Genomic DNA, 14055 nt, shown 5'->3' with positions numbered 1-14055 from the left:
CTAAAGTCTACTTCCCAAACAGCATGGCCTCACAGTTCAGAGCAATGGTGGCACCGGCTGCACTACCGTGACTAACAGCTAGCACACATCACATCATAATAAAAACCATGACTTGGAATGCAGTCAAGATGCAGTGGATCATAAAATAGCTTTTTATCTCTGATTTCACTGAGAACAGCAGGGCTGGTGCTGAATGCAGAGGTATCACTAAAATGGTCTGAAGCCATGTTTTTTGTAGTTAAGGAAATTAGAGTACAATTGTTGTTCCCACTAAACTTTTGAGCTCATTCTCTTTTTCGCTGCAGCAGCATTAGTCACCTTTTCCCTTGACAAGCCTGTAATGAATGCATGCATGTGGAGAGTACATAAAACTGAGCAACCCAAGCTCTCCGCTTGGCCAAAACAGACCTACATTCCAGAAAGTAGTTCATTTGGAAATGACTCAACTTCTCCACATATCATACCACCCGGGTTAAGCGCTGTAATTTTGTAAGTTGAAGTTAATGAAGATCTATAGGCCAGATCCTCAGCTAGTGTACAATGGTGCAGTTCTACTGAAGCCAACGGTGTGACTGATTTACACTGGTTGAGTTTCTGGCTCCAGGTGTATTAAGAATAACAGAGTATCTACAATATATCTGTATTTTGGATATATCATCAGCCGTCCACACCCAACAGATGCAAGTGCAATGCCAAATCCTAAGGTCCATTTATTCAGTCAAAACTGTCATTGACACCCATATAGAGGGCATTCAATACTTCTCAGGATTGGGTCTGTGTGACACAGAGGCCCATTAATTGTACATTACCCTGTGTGTCAAGCAACTCTTGTCATGCCTGACATACTCACTACATCTAACACACTATTGTCATAATCTGTATCTAAAAAATATCATGTAAGGTATTATATACCAACTGATAACATGCTGGTCTTGAAAATCATTGTGAGCTGTATGTATGGGGTATGTACAAAGAATTATAAATATGTACTAGAATTACGTTTTTAGCATGTGTTTGGCAAGGAATGCATAAGCTCACTCTGCCCTAGACAAAGGAATGTGTATTAACAATGAAGGTACAATTACATGTAAGGTAAAAATGCTATCAAGCAAGGGAGAAGATAGCATAGCGTCTATACCCCCAAGCAGGAGAATGAAAAGTAAGTCTGAGCAGAGTTTCATTTCACACATTTCAAAGGTTTACTGGACTATAAAAAGAAGAGGAGAGAACCCCCTAGTTATCCTTCACCTAAGGAGTCAAAGAATCCAAATGCTTTGAGCTCTGTGTGTTGGGTCCTGGCTAAAGGTCTAGCCAGCCACCGTGGAAGACAGACTGTGGTGAGAAAAACTTCTTTGAACGAAAGACTCTAGTTTGTTAAGTTAAGTTTTAAGTCTTAGAAGTGTATTTTTACTTTTGTTTGTTTGTAACCATTTCTATCCTTATTCATTATATTTGGTATCACTTAACGCTATGTCCTTTTGTTAATAATCTTGTTTTACTTTACCATAAACCAACTTATGGCTCTGATTGAAGTGGAATTAAAGTAACAAGCTGCTGTGTGTTGTCTCTTTAAAGAAGCCATGAACTTGATCCGGTTTTGTGAGTGTTACAGTAAGGAGGAACTGAATTGTGGAAAGAGGCCTTTGAGGAACTTACTTGTTAGGCAAGGTTTGGACTAGTGGAGTCCTGAAGAATTTGCTGGCAAGGCAGACAAGCTGATGACTCAGGGAGCTCACATATAGCTTAGCAACAGAAAAGCTCTCATTTGCTCAGGCTGAGAGGGGTAGCACAATGGCTCACGGATCTGGGAACCCCAGCAGAACTTAACAGTCTGTTACCATGGTGATGAGCTCAATATAAGAATCTATGCAGTCAAACAGGGTCCAATATAATCCTCCTTTTTAAAAGACCTGTGAGATACAGCATTCTTTGTGACCTTTGGAAAACCACCACGCCAACAGGACTGTTCAATAACATTCAAGAAAAATGATGGTGGTTTCTGTGTAGAAAATCAGCTGTAAAATCAGCTGGGTTGAACCTTTGCAGAATATGTTTTTATTTGATTTACTTCACACTAACAATATGAGACATCTTCCAAAACACTTTGCTTTCTCTTTTTTGTCTTTGTTTTAAAAACCCCAGCGCAAGAACATTTGTGCTAGGGAAGAAAAGCCTCACAGACGAATGGCTTTGTACATACACGGATAAAACTGCCTGAAATAGCTTTGTTTTGAAACAATCATTGTCTCTTAGGAATTTTAGTTATTCTGTTGGAAGATAACTCTCAACGTTTTTCTGTGTCTTTCAAAGTAGTTATTTACTTAGGAAGTGAAGGGAAAAAGAAAAGAAGTTTCTTCACTAAATTTATTTTGCAGCTGTGATCATCACAAGCCAGAAAAGGGATGAAAGCAGGCGAAAGACAGGATTACATTCCAGCCCAACTCCAAACTGACATTCAGAAATTGTCCCCAGATTATCTGAATATGGAAAGATTTTATTAGGAGATTCCTGATTGTTAAAAAGCTGGCTAGAGTCCAATGGTATGTGTGCACTTTAGATGTAATTTTCAGATTGGGTAGACTACACTAGATAGTTTTGATTGAACTAGCATGTTCCCAGTGGGTGGGAGGCAGTACCAGTTAGCTGCCAGAGTACAATCCAGTCCAAGACCCCTGTATGTACCTGAGTGTTGAATGTCTAGCCATTAAACAACAACATAGTGTAGATGAATCCAGGAATTCACAACAAACATATATAGTTTCAGGAAAGACCATTTTGTATACTGAAATATGGTACACTATATTTTCTTGAAAAAAGAAAAGGAGTACTTGTGGCACCTTAGAGACTAACAAACAAATCTTTTTGCGAATACAGACTAACACGGCTGCTACTCTGAAACCTATATTTTCTTGGTGTTTTAACTTATGTTTAGTGCCTGCATTTCCCATTTATTTATACACGCACACACATACATACAGAGAGAGACACGGGGGTGGAGGAGAATAGCGTTCTACTGGAAAACAGCCCAAGCTGTGATGTTTGGATCTGAAGCCCGAACCAAATGGCTCCAAAGTCTGAAGAGGCCTGATCTGGTGCCTTGGTTCATCTGAGTTCTATAAAAGTCCAAGCAGCAAAATTCAGATTACTTCTCCACAGTCCAACAAGGTCTGGTATGCTGGTTTGGATCCATCTTATACTATTTCAAAATTTCAAGTCTGCAGTTGAATTTCCCCATGTTCCGATTTGGCCTTCTCTCTACTTGCTATAATAACTATATTACGTAGTGCCATAGAATGAAAAAAAGATGCAAAATTAGCAAGTGCACAGAGACCTTACTATTTCCAGCATTGTTATGCAACACCCTTCCTCTGCCCAACCCCCACATTGTGCCATTTCACTTTAGGATGTGCACATGTTCAGAACAATAGCTTGCATATGTGCACGGTTACACCTCTGCTTTCTTTCCACTTGGTGCTGTAGTCTTTGACTTACTGATCTTTCCTTCATGCATCTCTTCAGAAAATTCCATGGTAGGTACATCATTACTAGCTGTCTATTCTATTTCCAGCATAAATTTAAAGTCACCTCTTTGTCCCTTTTGCAGCCCACACCCTGACACAGCATCTTCTCACAGTTCTCTCCCACACACACAGCTCATGAAATTACATTCCTAACCCATATGGGTATGATGAATGGTTGGTATTCACCTCTGTTTCACAGAACCAGCTCGCTCGAGGGTTTGTAGTGGGTGACAGAATGGCCACTTGTTCGCTGGTTCAAATGTCATTTCGGATGGCAAGGACAAAAGATGGTTACGCAATGTTTATTCTTTGTTTGCCTAAATGAGTCAATGGTATCATAAAAACAGCCAGGATTGACAGTCTTATTCGCAGCCTTAGAGAGGTCAAGAATCAAGAGGTGGCTGGACTACTCTAGAGAGATATTGATTAGGGTGGTGTGTGTGTCCAAAATGAGCATTTGGGCGTCTATGTAACACTAAGATATACTGATGGGCAGCCTCTAAATGACAGATAGAGCAGTGATTCTCAAACTTTTGTCCTGGTGACCCCTTTCACATAGCAAGCCTCTGAGTGTGACACCCTCCCTCCCCCATCAATTAAAAACACTTTTTAATATATTTAACACCATTATAAATGCTGGAGGCAAAGTCGGTTTTGGGGTGGAGGCTGACAGCTCACAACCCCCCCTCCCCCATGTAAGAACCTCGTGACACCCAGAGGGGTCCCAACCCCCAGTTTGAGAACCCCTGGGATAGCGAGATAGGACAGACATACCTAAATGTAGGATTTGTGCCTACTTTAGAAAATTATATTTTGCTCGAATAGAAAACCAACCACAAAAAGCTGCTTTTCGTGGGCCTTTTGTTTCAGTAATTAACCCCAAAAAACAACCTTTCTGCAGACACACTAGTGAAATACACTCGTAACAGGCCTCACTTTGGCCTTTTTTCCTCTCCAAGGTGTTGAACATGAGGTCAGTCATTCCCTTAGAACAAACATCAGTCTAGTGGAGCTGCTTTCTCGGAGGAAAAAGAAAAAAAAAAAGCTCCCGTTCATCATCTTCCTTCAGCTTTTCTCTAACAGAGACTGTGGCAATATCCGTTTAAGTTTAGAAAGCATATTGTTACAGGATGTGTGGGAACCACAAATACCATCTGAGGCCAAGTTACAGTAAATCCTATTCTTAGTGTCGCTAATGGAAGTACTTCCTTCTCATCAGAAAAGTAAAAGAAAGTAGGCCCATTAATTTTTCACTCACTGCTGCAATAAAAAGGCACTTTACAAGGGAAAAAATGACTCCAATAAGTTACCTGAGGCATTCTCTGCTTCAATATATTTCAGTGTCGGTAGGATTGAAATTAGCTATGTCTATAAATGGTCAATGCCCAAGCTCTGCATAGTGTACCATAAATATGACTTCAATTTTTTGTCTATATTTATGTTCATGTTTTTACATTATTCGTTATTAAGGACACATATTGCAATAAAAGGCTAATCATTTACTACTGTCGTCCCTGGGCATTGTGTATAATACAGTAGAATAAATCAGAAGGAACACATTTGCCCTTAATGTGAATTTAATATGACAAGGGATATTATATGTTCCACTTGATCTGACTGTTTACACTTCCTGTGCCTGGTTTTCCTGACCGACACCAGAACAAAGCAGGAGTAAATCCTTTGAAGTTAATGTATTTAAGCTGATGTAAATGAAGTGTAAGTCAGAGGAGAATCAAGCCTTCTGTATCATGAATTCATTCTCTATTCATTGTAATAGCATTAATTTAAATGAACTGGTTTGATATTCTTATGGCTATTATATATATGTTTAATTTATGCCATGTTTTCTAGTGCTTGGAGCAGGAGACTGTTAGTCAGGACTCCTGGATCCAATCCTTGTTCTGCCCGACTGTGAGCTACTGAGGATGCAGAAGTCCCACAATCACCTTTTGGCGTCATGGAGAGTTATGGCTGCTCAGATATCTCAGGATCAGTAAGTCACTTTGTATTTCAGTTTCCTCAGGATAAGCTGGGGGTTTCTTTTTTAAATGGGATAATATTAGGGCATCTTTAGGATTAAGAAAAAAGAAAAGGAGTACTAGTGGCACCTTAGACTAACCAATTACTCCTTTTCTTTTTGCGAATACAGACTAACACGGCTGCTAATCTGAAACCTATCTTTAGGATTAAGACAGACTGTACTCAGTACCAAATGAGAGACACATTTTGTAAATGCAAAGTGAATTCAGTGCTCATGAAAGGTGCCAGCTTGTCAGCCCTGAAAGTTAACATCTGGTCTTTGTCACCAGGACAAGTGCAGCAAGTGGCATTGTTACCCCAGAATTTGACATAATACCAAAGCCAGCAATTTTATACCTTCAGCTATTGCCAGCTGAAAACCAAACATCACATAGCTAGGAAAATCTTAGGGGAGGAGACAAGGTCAGACAGCTCCATACTTGCAGTTTGTTAATCAGAATAGGAGGGTGGCACAGAAAGTTAACAAGTATGGAAGAGAGTGAGTATACAGAGGCCTTGGTTTTAAGTGCCCCGACACATTGTTATGACTAGAAATGTTTTGATGATCAGAGATGAGTAGTTTTGCTGAAATTAGGAGAACTGGTGACCCACTAGAAGTCACTATACGTTATGTGCTTTGTTTGAATAAAAGATTAGGTGAAAAAATATGCTTTGGAGCATACCAAAGAAGCTTTCTTTCAGCAAGAATCTGACAGCTAAATTCCCGGGGAGCAGCCCCCCCGCCCCGGAATGCTGGCCGCTGATTCCTCAAAACCATTTTTTAACTCTAGATAAATATACTTGTTTTAACATGCACTAACCCTGCTGCGACAGCATTTGTGTGTGTGTGCGCGCCTGAGATCTAATAAAAAAGTAGTTTTAGGTGAAAGCACACTTGCTTGTATCAATTATTTATCGGGCAGATTGATTTATTCCTGACACCGCCTGGAGAGAAACAGTTAAGTTACCAGCGCATTGGGGTTCTGAGAAACCCCAGGTAACAGCATCAGTGCAAGCTTCCACTCATGTGCCTTAGCCTTAACATGGGGGGGATCACTTCTAGAGGAAAGAGTAATTCCGTTTCCGCGTCCATTCAATCCTGGGTCTCTCTGCAGAGATCACCAACCCATCCAGTAGGAATTAGTGTGAGACTAGCCTTCCATGTCAAAGATCACCCCTCAGAAAATGGTGACTTTCTGTCTCAACTGATCTGGAAGAATATCAGCAGCCTACAGGTGAAGGTTCGGTAGCCTGTTACCAATCATCTGAGCCATTCACAATGCCATGTGTATACATTTCTGGTCCATGTCGTAATTTGTATGACAGCATAGAAACACACAGTTCCAAATAGCCAAAGCTCTTGTAGCTTAGTCTTGGATGGATTTCTTTCCTGTCAAAAAGGATGGGAGATATTAAGCATTATGATTAGTGATAACAAATAGTAAAAAAAAACATTTAGGGCTAAATTGTGCCTAACCACTGCATGAGTAATTGCCTGGGGGTATTGGCATGAGGAGTGGGCCTGTCAATACCGGCCTAACTCTGATCCCATTGAAGTCAATGGGAACAATAAGGTGAGTACTAGCTTTTGAAAATATCACCAAAAGAGACTCCAACCTGCACAAGGCCCAGGTCTGCTAGCAGTATCCGCACTTGAAGCACAGAGGCTACTCCCCCATGGTGCCCCCCAAAGGTCCAAGTCCCCCCCAAAGCATGACAGGAGGAGACAGGGCCATGGCGCTTTTACACAAAGGTAACAAATGGAAAGAAATATGTCCAGAGAAAAACGACTCTAATCTGTATGAGGTGGCTCTAATGATAAAACCCTAGAATTTAGGGCTGTAGTGGAATAGTGTGACCCACATGAGTTTCTCCAAAAGAGGTTGCCCACTGCCAGAGTATAGAGATTTGACCGATAAACTGAGGTACTGACATGAATAAATAGTACATTTAGATCCCAGGGAACCCTGGTTCTTGTTGCCTCATAATATTGTACTGAAGACTGAAAGTCATCATTAAAAAAAAAAAAAAAAACTTTGGTATGTCTGCATTTTCTTACATAGGTCAGGTAGGTTAGCAGAATACTAACAGAAAAAGTGCTACAAACAGAAATAAATTGTGGTTTATGCATTTGGTTAGCTGTTGGGGTTAAATGTTGCAATATTTCACCTGACACAAATTCTCCTTTACATTTCCTCTCTTCAGTGAATAAGAAGAGCCTAAGACTAACAAAAAAAAAAAAAGAAAAGGAAAGGCACAAATGAAAAGACAGGCGGGAAAAAGATTTCTTTCTGACTCTGTACTGCAGAGCTCTCTGCTTCACTGGTTTTGGCTCAGGACACAAGTCTCAGAAGACTTCTGGTGAGCACGAGAGACAAGCCCTCCAAGTTCATATGTTCTGGAAGAGTTTAACTGTTGTCAATTCAAGACGGCCTTGTGCAGCGCCATCTAAACCACTCATTCACTGTTAAAATGAGCTCTCTCCTTCCCATTCATCAAGGTACTGGAACAGGATATTCAAGTGGGTTCACAGAGGTACCGGTACATGGTCTCCAAATGGGCCCTCAATGGGCCAAATATTTTGAATTGTATTAGTTTTCATACTGGCCTGTCTTACAGAAGCTGAGCAGGAGGGATTCAGTCATGGTATCTTCACAGAAGCAGAATTACAGAGTAATTATCCCTCTCGGATATAAATAAATTAGAGTGATAAAAAGGGACGATCCTAGCTAAATCTAGTTGCAATTTTCCAACATGCATCAACTTCCCCCAACTGAAAATCAAAAAAATTTAGCCAATGTTTTTTGTGTATTTTATTCTGTTCCAATCATAGCAAGACTGCAGGACAGCAGTATGTTTGCATCTGTAATGAAGGACACTTGAATTGTATGATTAAACCAAACTGGTCCTATATGTTTTTTTTTTCCTGTGTGGAATGCCATTATTTCAATATTTTTATTAAAAAAAAGAAAACAAATGAGTCATGCAATGCAGTGAACACAATCTAATGAAAAGAATATATAGCTCCACCTTTCTTTTCGCAATCAACCTGAGAAAACAATTCAGCTTATTAATGTCCATCATTTTGGCATTTTCAGATGCTTTGTTTTAAAGATGACAATCAGACACGCAGAACTAACGTTTTCCTCCAGTCATTCAGTCACTTATTTCTTTTGTGTGGGTTTTTGCTTATTTGTTTGTTTTTGTTTTTAAAGGGGGGCAGCTGCTTTGTGATCAGCCAAATGTCAAAAATCATTCTTATCATAACAAAGCAGAAAATAAAATATTCCAGGTAGCCCATTGTCATGGACGTTCTTTAAAATCATAAAGGGGTAAGATCTTTATCTCCATTCACATGGGTTAACTTTCATTAAAGTTAATGGGAATTGCACCCCTGCGTCAAAGAAAATACACCTAGTGCTCTGCCTCTTCTTTTTAGCTTTAGCATCCAAGGAAGAAACTATATAAAGGTGAACTTATTTAGTGATCATCAGCTTCCTCTGGAACACAGGAGTGATTTTGGAGGTCCTCGGGATTTTCTCATTGGCATTACTCATGTGCTTCAGTGCTTTTATAAATCAGGCACTTACATTCAAACACATTAGCCAAACGTCCAGTTTGCAAAGGAAATACCTAAAGCCCAGTAAGGATTTCAGTTTGGAAATCTAGAGGTTAATTGACATCTCAGTGACCTCATATCCGCAGTAAAAACTTTCAACATGAAAAATGTAATCTCTGTAAATATTGTAATTAAAGACAAAGTTGTTTTCACAATTGTCGGGAAAAAAGATTGTAAAATTACCCAGGAGGGAAGAAATGAAAGCAAACAGATCTATAGGAAAATACTCTCATGTTAAATATCAAACTAAAATAAAAACTGCCTATGAAAAATTCACAAATAAATACTCATAATGCATTTGCAAATGTATTATCCTCTCAGGTTTCATAATTCTGTGAGAGTGCGATTACTTAACAGTGGTGCTGTTATAAAATTACACATAGTGGCTGGCAGGTTTTGAAACTACTCCAGAAACCAAAGTCTGACATTACACAACTATTGTATTTGGGTATTTGGCAACAGGAAATCTGGCTGACGATAACTGAGTTGTACCGAGCCCTGCAGCAGGCACTGAGAAACTGTGTCCATTAAATCTGCAGATGGCAAAGTAGATATGAGATTACAGCTGCACACACGAGGATATGACATCTATGCCTATATTCATCACATGGCTGGTTTCACATGACTCATTCAGCCTTTTTTCTGTTACATGAAAGGGAAGCTAAGTAACAAGACCTCTGGTGATTTTTAAATGGGTCCAAACCTGCTATGGTCTACATTTAAGGAGTAAACAGAGTAAAAAGATAGTCATCACATTCTTAAAGTTGTCATGTCATGGAGTTGTATTAGCCCACCGGTATCTGGGTAAATCCTATGTATATTTCATTATATGTGTTTCCTATGCAATCCTGTTCAAACATACAGGCAGAAGTGCCCAGAATGTAACAAGCAGATCAAATGTATTTACACACACACACACGAGACGAGACAACAACATCAGCAGATGTTATTCCAGCTATTTGTAATGAAATAGAATACTTAAGTAAATAAATGAACGCAAACCTGCAGTACTGTCTGTTTTACAAAGATAAGCTGAAAATTTCAGCAAAATTCAAATGTGCCCACAGGCGGCAGAGGATATGGGAGAAATTTCCTGGTTCTCTGCTGCACAGGAGAGTATTCACATAGTAGGGTTGTGTAAGTTACATTGGGCATGGGTCAGAGTGGTTCACAAGAGCCTTTCCTTTGGATATGCATCATCACCGTTCAGGAGTCAGGCCTCTTGTGTTTTGCTCTTAATCAGAGATTCAGATAAATGCTCAAATTGGAACTCTATTGAAGATGAAGTTTTTCATCCTGTCCTCTGGAGGAAACCCTAGATGTTTCACAGGATTTTGATGCAAAAGAGTAGAGTAACATCTACAGGCCCTAACAGAGGTAGATAAAGGCCCCATTTTGCTAGACTCCATAAAACACATAGCAAGAGACAGTCCCCACTCTGAAGAATCATAGAATCATAGAATATAAGGGTTGGAAGGGACCCCAGAAGGTCATCTAGTCCAACCCCCTGCTCGAAGCAGGACCAATTCCCAGTTAAATCATCCCAGCCAGGGCTTTGTCAAGCCTGACCTTAAAAACCTCTAAGGAAGGAGATTCTACCACCTCCCTAGGTAACGCATTCCAGTGTTTCACCACCCTCTTAGTGAAAAAGTTTTTCCTAATATCCAATCTAAACCTCCCCCACTGCAGCTTGAGACCATTACTCCTCGTTCTGTCATCTGCTACCATTGAGAACAGTCTAGAGCCATCCTCTTTGGAACCCCCTTTCAGGTAGTTGAAAGCAGCTATCAAATCCCCCCTCATTCTTCTCTTCTGCAGGCTAAACAATCCCAGCTCCCTCAGCCTCTCCTCATAACTCATGTGTTCCAGACCCCTAATCATTTTTGTTGCCCTTCGCTGGACTCTCTCCAATTTATCCACATCCTTCTTGAAGTGTGGGGCCCAAAACTGGACACAGTACTCCAGATGAGGCCTCACCAATGTCGAATAGAGGGGAATGATCACGTCCCTCGATCTGCTCACTATGCCCCTACTTATACATCCCAAAATGCCATTGGCCTTCTTGGCAACAAGGGCACACTGCTGACTCATATCCAGCTTCTCGTCCACTGTCACCCCTAGGTCCTTTTCCGCAGAACTGCTGCCTAGACATTCGGTCCCTAGTCTGTAGCTGTGCATTGGGTTCTTCCGTCCTAAGTGCAGGACTCTGCACTTATCCTTATTGAACCTCATCAGATTTCTTTTGGCCCAATCCTCCAATTTGTCTAGGTCCCTCTGTATCCTATCCCTCCCCTCCAGCGTATCTACCACTCCTCCCAGTTTAGTATCATCCGCAAATTTGCTGAGAGTGCAATCCACACCATCCTCCAGATCATTTATGAAGATATTGAACAAAACCGGCCCCAGGACCGACCCTTGGGGCACTCCACTTGATATCGGCTGCCAACTAGACATGGAGCCATTGATCACTACCCGTTGAGCCCGACAATCTAGCCAGCTTTCTACCCACCTTATAGTGCATTCTTCCAGCCCATACTTCCTTAACTTGCTGACAAGAATACTGTGGGAGACCGTGTCAAAAGCTTTGCTAAAGTCAAGAAACAATACATCCACTGCTTTCCCTTCATCCACAGAACCAGTAATCTCATCATAAAAGGCCTGCAATCTTAACAGACAAGACAGACAATGAGTGGGTGCAGAAAAAGAGGCAGAGAGGGGTGTAATGTGACTTGCACTAAGACATATAACCCATAAGTGGCGGAGCCAGGCATATAGAACCCAAAATAAAAAGGAAAGCTGGAAAAGTTTTGCAAAGCATTTGGAGGAAAAATGTGGGTTTTGGTAAGTGTTCAGGGTTTTTTGAGGCATCAAAATAATTTTTTTAATCAAAACTCCATTTTTTGTTCATTTTCTTCAAAGTCATTTTTCATAAAATATGTTTGTGAAAACATTTTGACCAGATCTAACATCTGCCCTTTGGAGATACTATCATTTGGGTCTATGTTCCACATTAACTAATGTTTGGAAGATGAAAGCTAAAGCATATATACCAGCAACTAACAATGGGAGGATAACAAATTCATTTTAGCTAGTAATTAGCCATCCGTGCAGAGAATATCTCCTGAAGATCTATTGGAACAAGAGCCTGGAGGAAAAGTCCAAGCCCCCCAGGGCTGGCACACAAGCTTGATACCTGATTCATTCAGTTCACCACCTTTTCTGTCTGGTGATGTTCAGACGTGATGTTCTTTAGGAGGGCCAATTAACCTTTTTTAACGATCAGCAAAAAGTTCAGCGCTGCCCTTTAACCCCCTCCCCCCACTTTCTGATGAGCTCTCTGATCCACTACTCTGTCTAAGGGAGCAGTCTCGACAACTGTACCTGTAAATTATAATTAATGTCTTGATGCCCGTCTGTGTTTCAAACTCAACATGCACTTTCACCAATATGGAAATTACAACATTTCTATGGGCTTTCTGGGACACAAGCAAACAATGTTAGACGCTGGTAGGTAAAATGCTTCCCTCTCGCATAGCTGCCAAGCAGGTCCCCTAACTAATATTCTACTTGCTCTATTTAGATCCTGATCCTTACTCTTGGGAGTTCCTCATGTTTAAGGCATAGAAGGCCATGTGACTATTTGAAATACGAAGTCTGAGAATGACATTATAATGTGGACTTCTGTTAAAAAGGAGGTCACACTAGATGATCACACTGGCTCCTTCTGGCCTTATAATTTGTGAATTTATAATGTATGCACATCAATTCATCTGTGTGGTACCATTCCATCCACCCATAAATAAATCACTCTCAAGATAGTACTGTATTTCTGATCGACTGCTATATGCCAGGTTGATGCATCGCCACGGGCAGCTGTCCCTCATTGTAGCCTACGCTCCCACCAAGGAAGCTGCAGACACTAATAAAGAAATGCTATCAGCAGCTAACAGCAGTGACACAATCAGTACTGCCACACAATTAACTTATTATACTTGGAGATATGAATGTTGCCCTAAGTTGTCAGAGAAATGGCTTCAAGACTACTCTTGGATCATTTTGCTCTGGAATAATAAATTAGAGTTCTGTGACATTTCTCTCCTTTTGCACTTCTTATAATATTGCCAGCCCTGACAGTTGATTCATAGATATTCATCAGGAAACCAGGATATCCAATGAAGCATGGACCAGGAAGGAGCTGGACCGTATATTCGTCCTGAATCATAGTATAGTAAAGTCATATTGGGTTTACAGATGTGCAGAAACCCCAACAAATAGTGGCCATCGTCTCCTTGTTGCAATTACCCTCCTATTTCAACACAAGTACATGCGTGTTATGCAACAAAAGGCATCTATGAAAATTCAGCACTTGCTAACAAATACTCTGTCACAGTGAATAACAAATTCGACACACTTGGCTCTCCCCTGGATGAATCAGCTTGGGCAGCCATAAGCACAGTCAGCTGAGAAACTGAAGATGCCATCCCAAAATCTGAATGTGACCAGTGATGCCCTTAACTATCTGATGAGATATTTCAAATTTTGCAAAACAAATTTGACGCCAGACAGCACCATGATGATGCTGAATGTAAATGTTTACAAGGCATTTTTCAGGTGACAGCAAAAATAGATCATTATTTTGAAAACTTGGCAGAAGAGAGAATAAAGGTCTAATAAATTACAGCTTACACTCAAAGCTATTAAATCACTTCAATCCAAAACTGGACTTTGCTCCAGGTTTATGCAGACAAATAAGGCTGATGGTAAAAAGTGCTCAACCCAAGAACTCCTGCAAAGATGGAAGGAATATTATGAGGTTGCAATTAACCATCCTGAAGCAATCCATGCCCTGATCTGCATGTGTTAGTAGTAGATGCAATCCCTGACCCCATAACCTGT

At 40.5% G+C, this 14055-nt stretch overlaps 1 long non-coding RNA gene across 1 annotated transcript; it reads left to right on the top strand.

The window, feature by feature from the left end:
* The first annotated feature begins 1254 nt into the window (after positions 1-1254).
* On the top strand, positions 1255-8453 carry LOC125642150 (uncharacterized). Its single transcript, XR_007358316.2, has 3 exons — positions 1255-1337; positions 5373-5514; positions 7746-8453. It is a non-coding gene; the product is annotated as an uncharacterized LOC125642150 (long non-coding RNA).
* Positions 8454-14055: the final 5602 nt, after the last annotated feature.

The sequence above is a fragment of the Caretta caretta genome, chromosome 9 (assembly GCF_965140235.1).
Source record: "Caretta caretta isolate rCarCar2 chromosome 9, rCarCar1.hap1, whole genome shotgun sequence".
NCBI classification, from domain to species: domain Eukaryota; kingdom Metazoa; phylum Chordata; order Testudines; family Cheloniidae; genus Caretta; species Caretta caretta.
The sequence above is the reverse complement of the archived record's forward strand: the minus strand, read 5'-3'. Positions and strand labels throughout refer to the sequence as shown.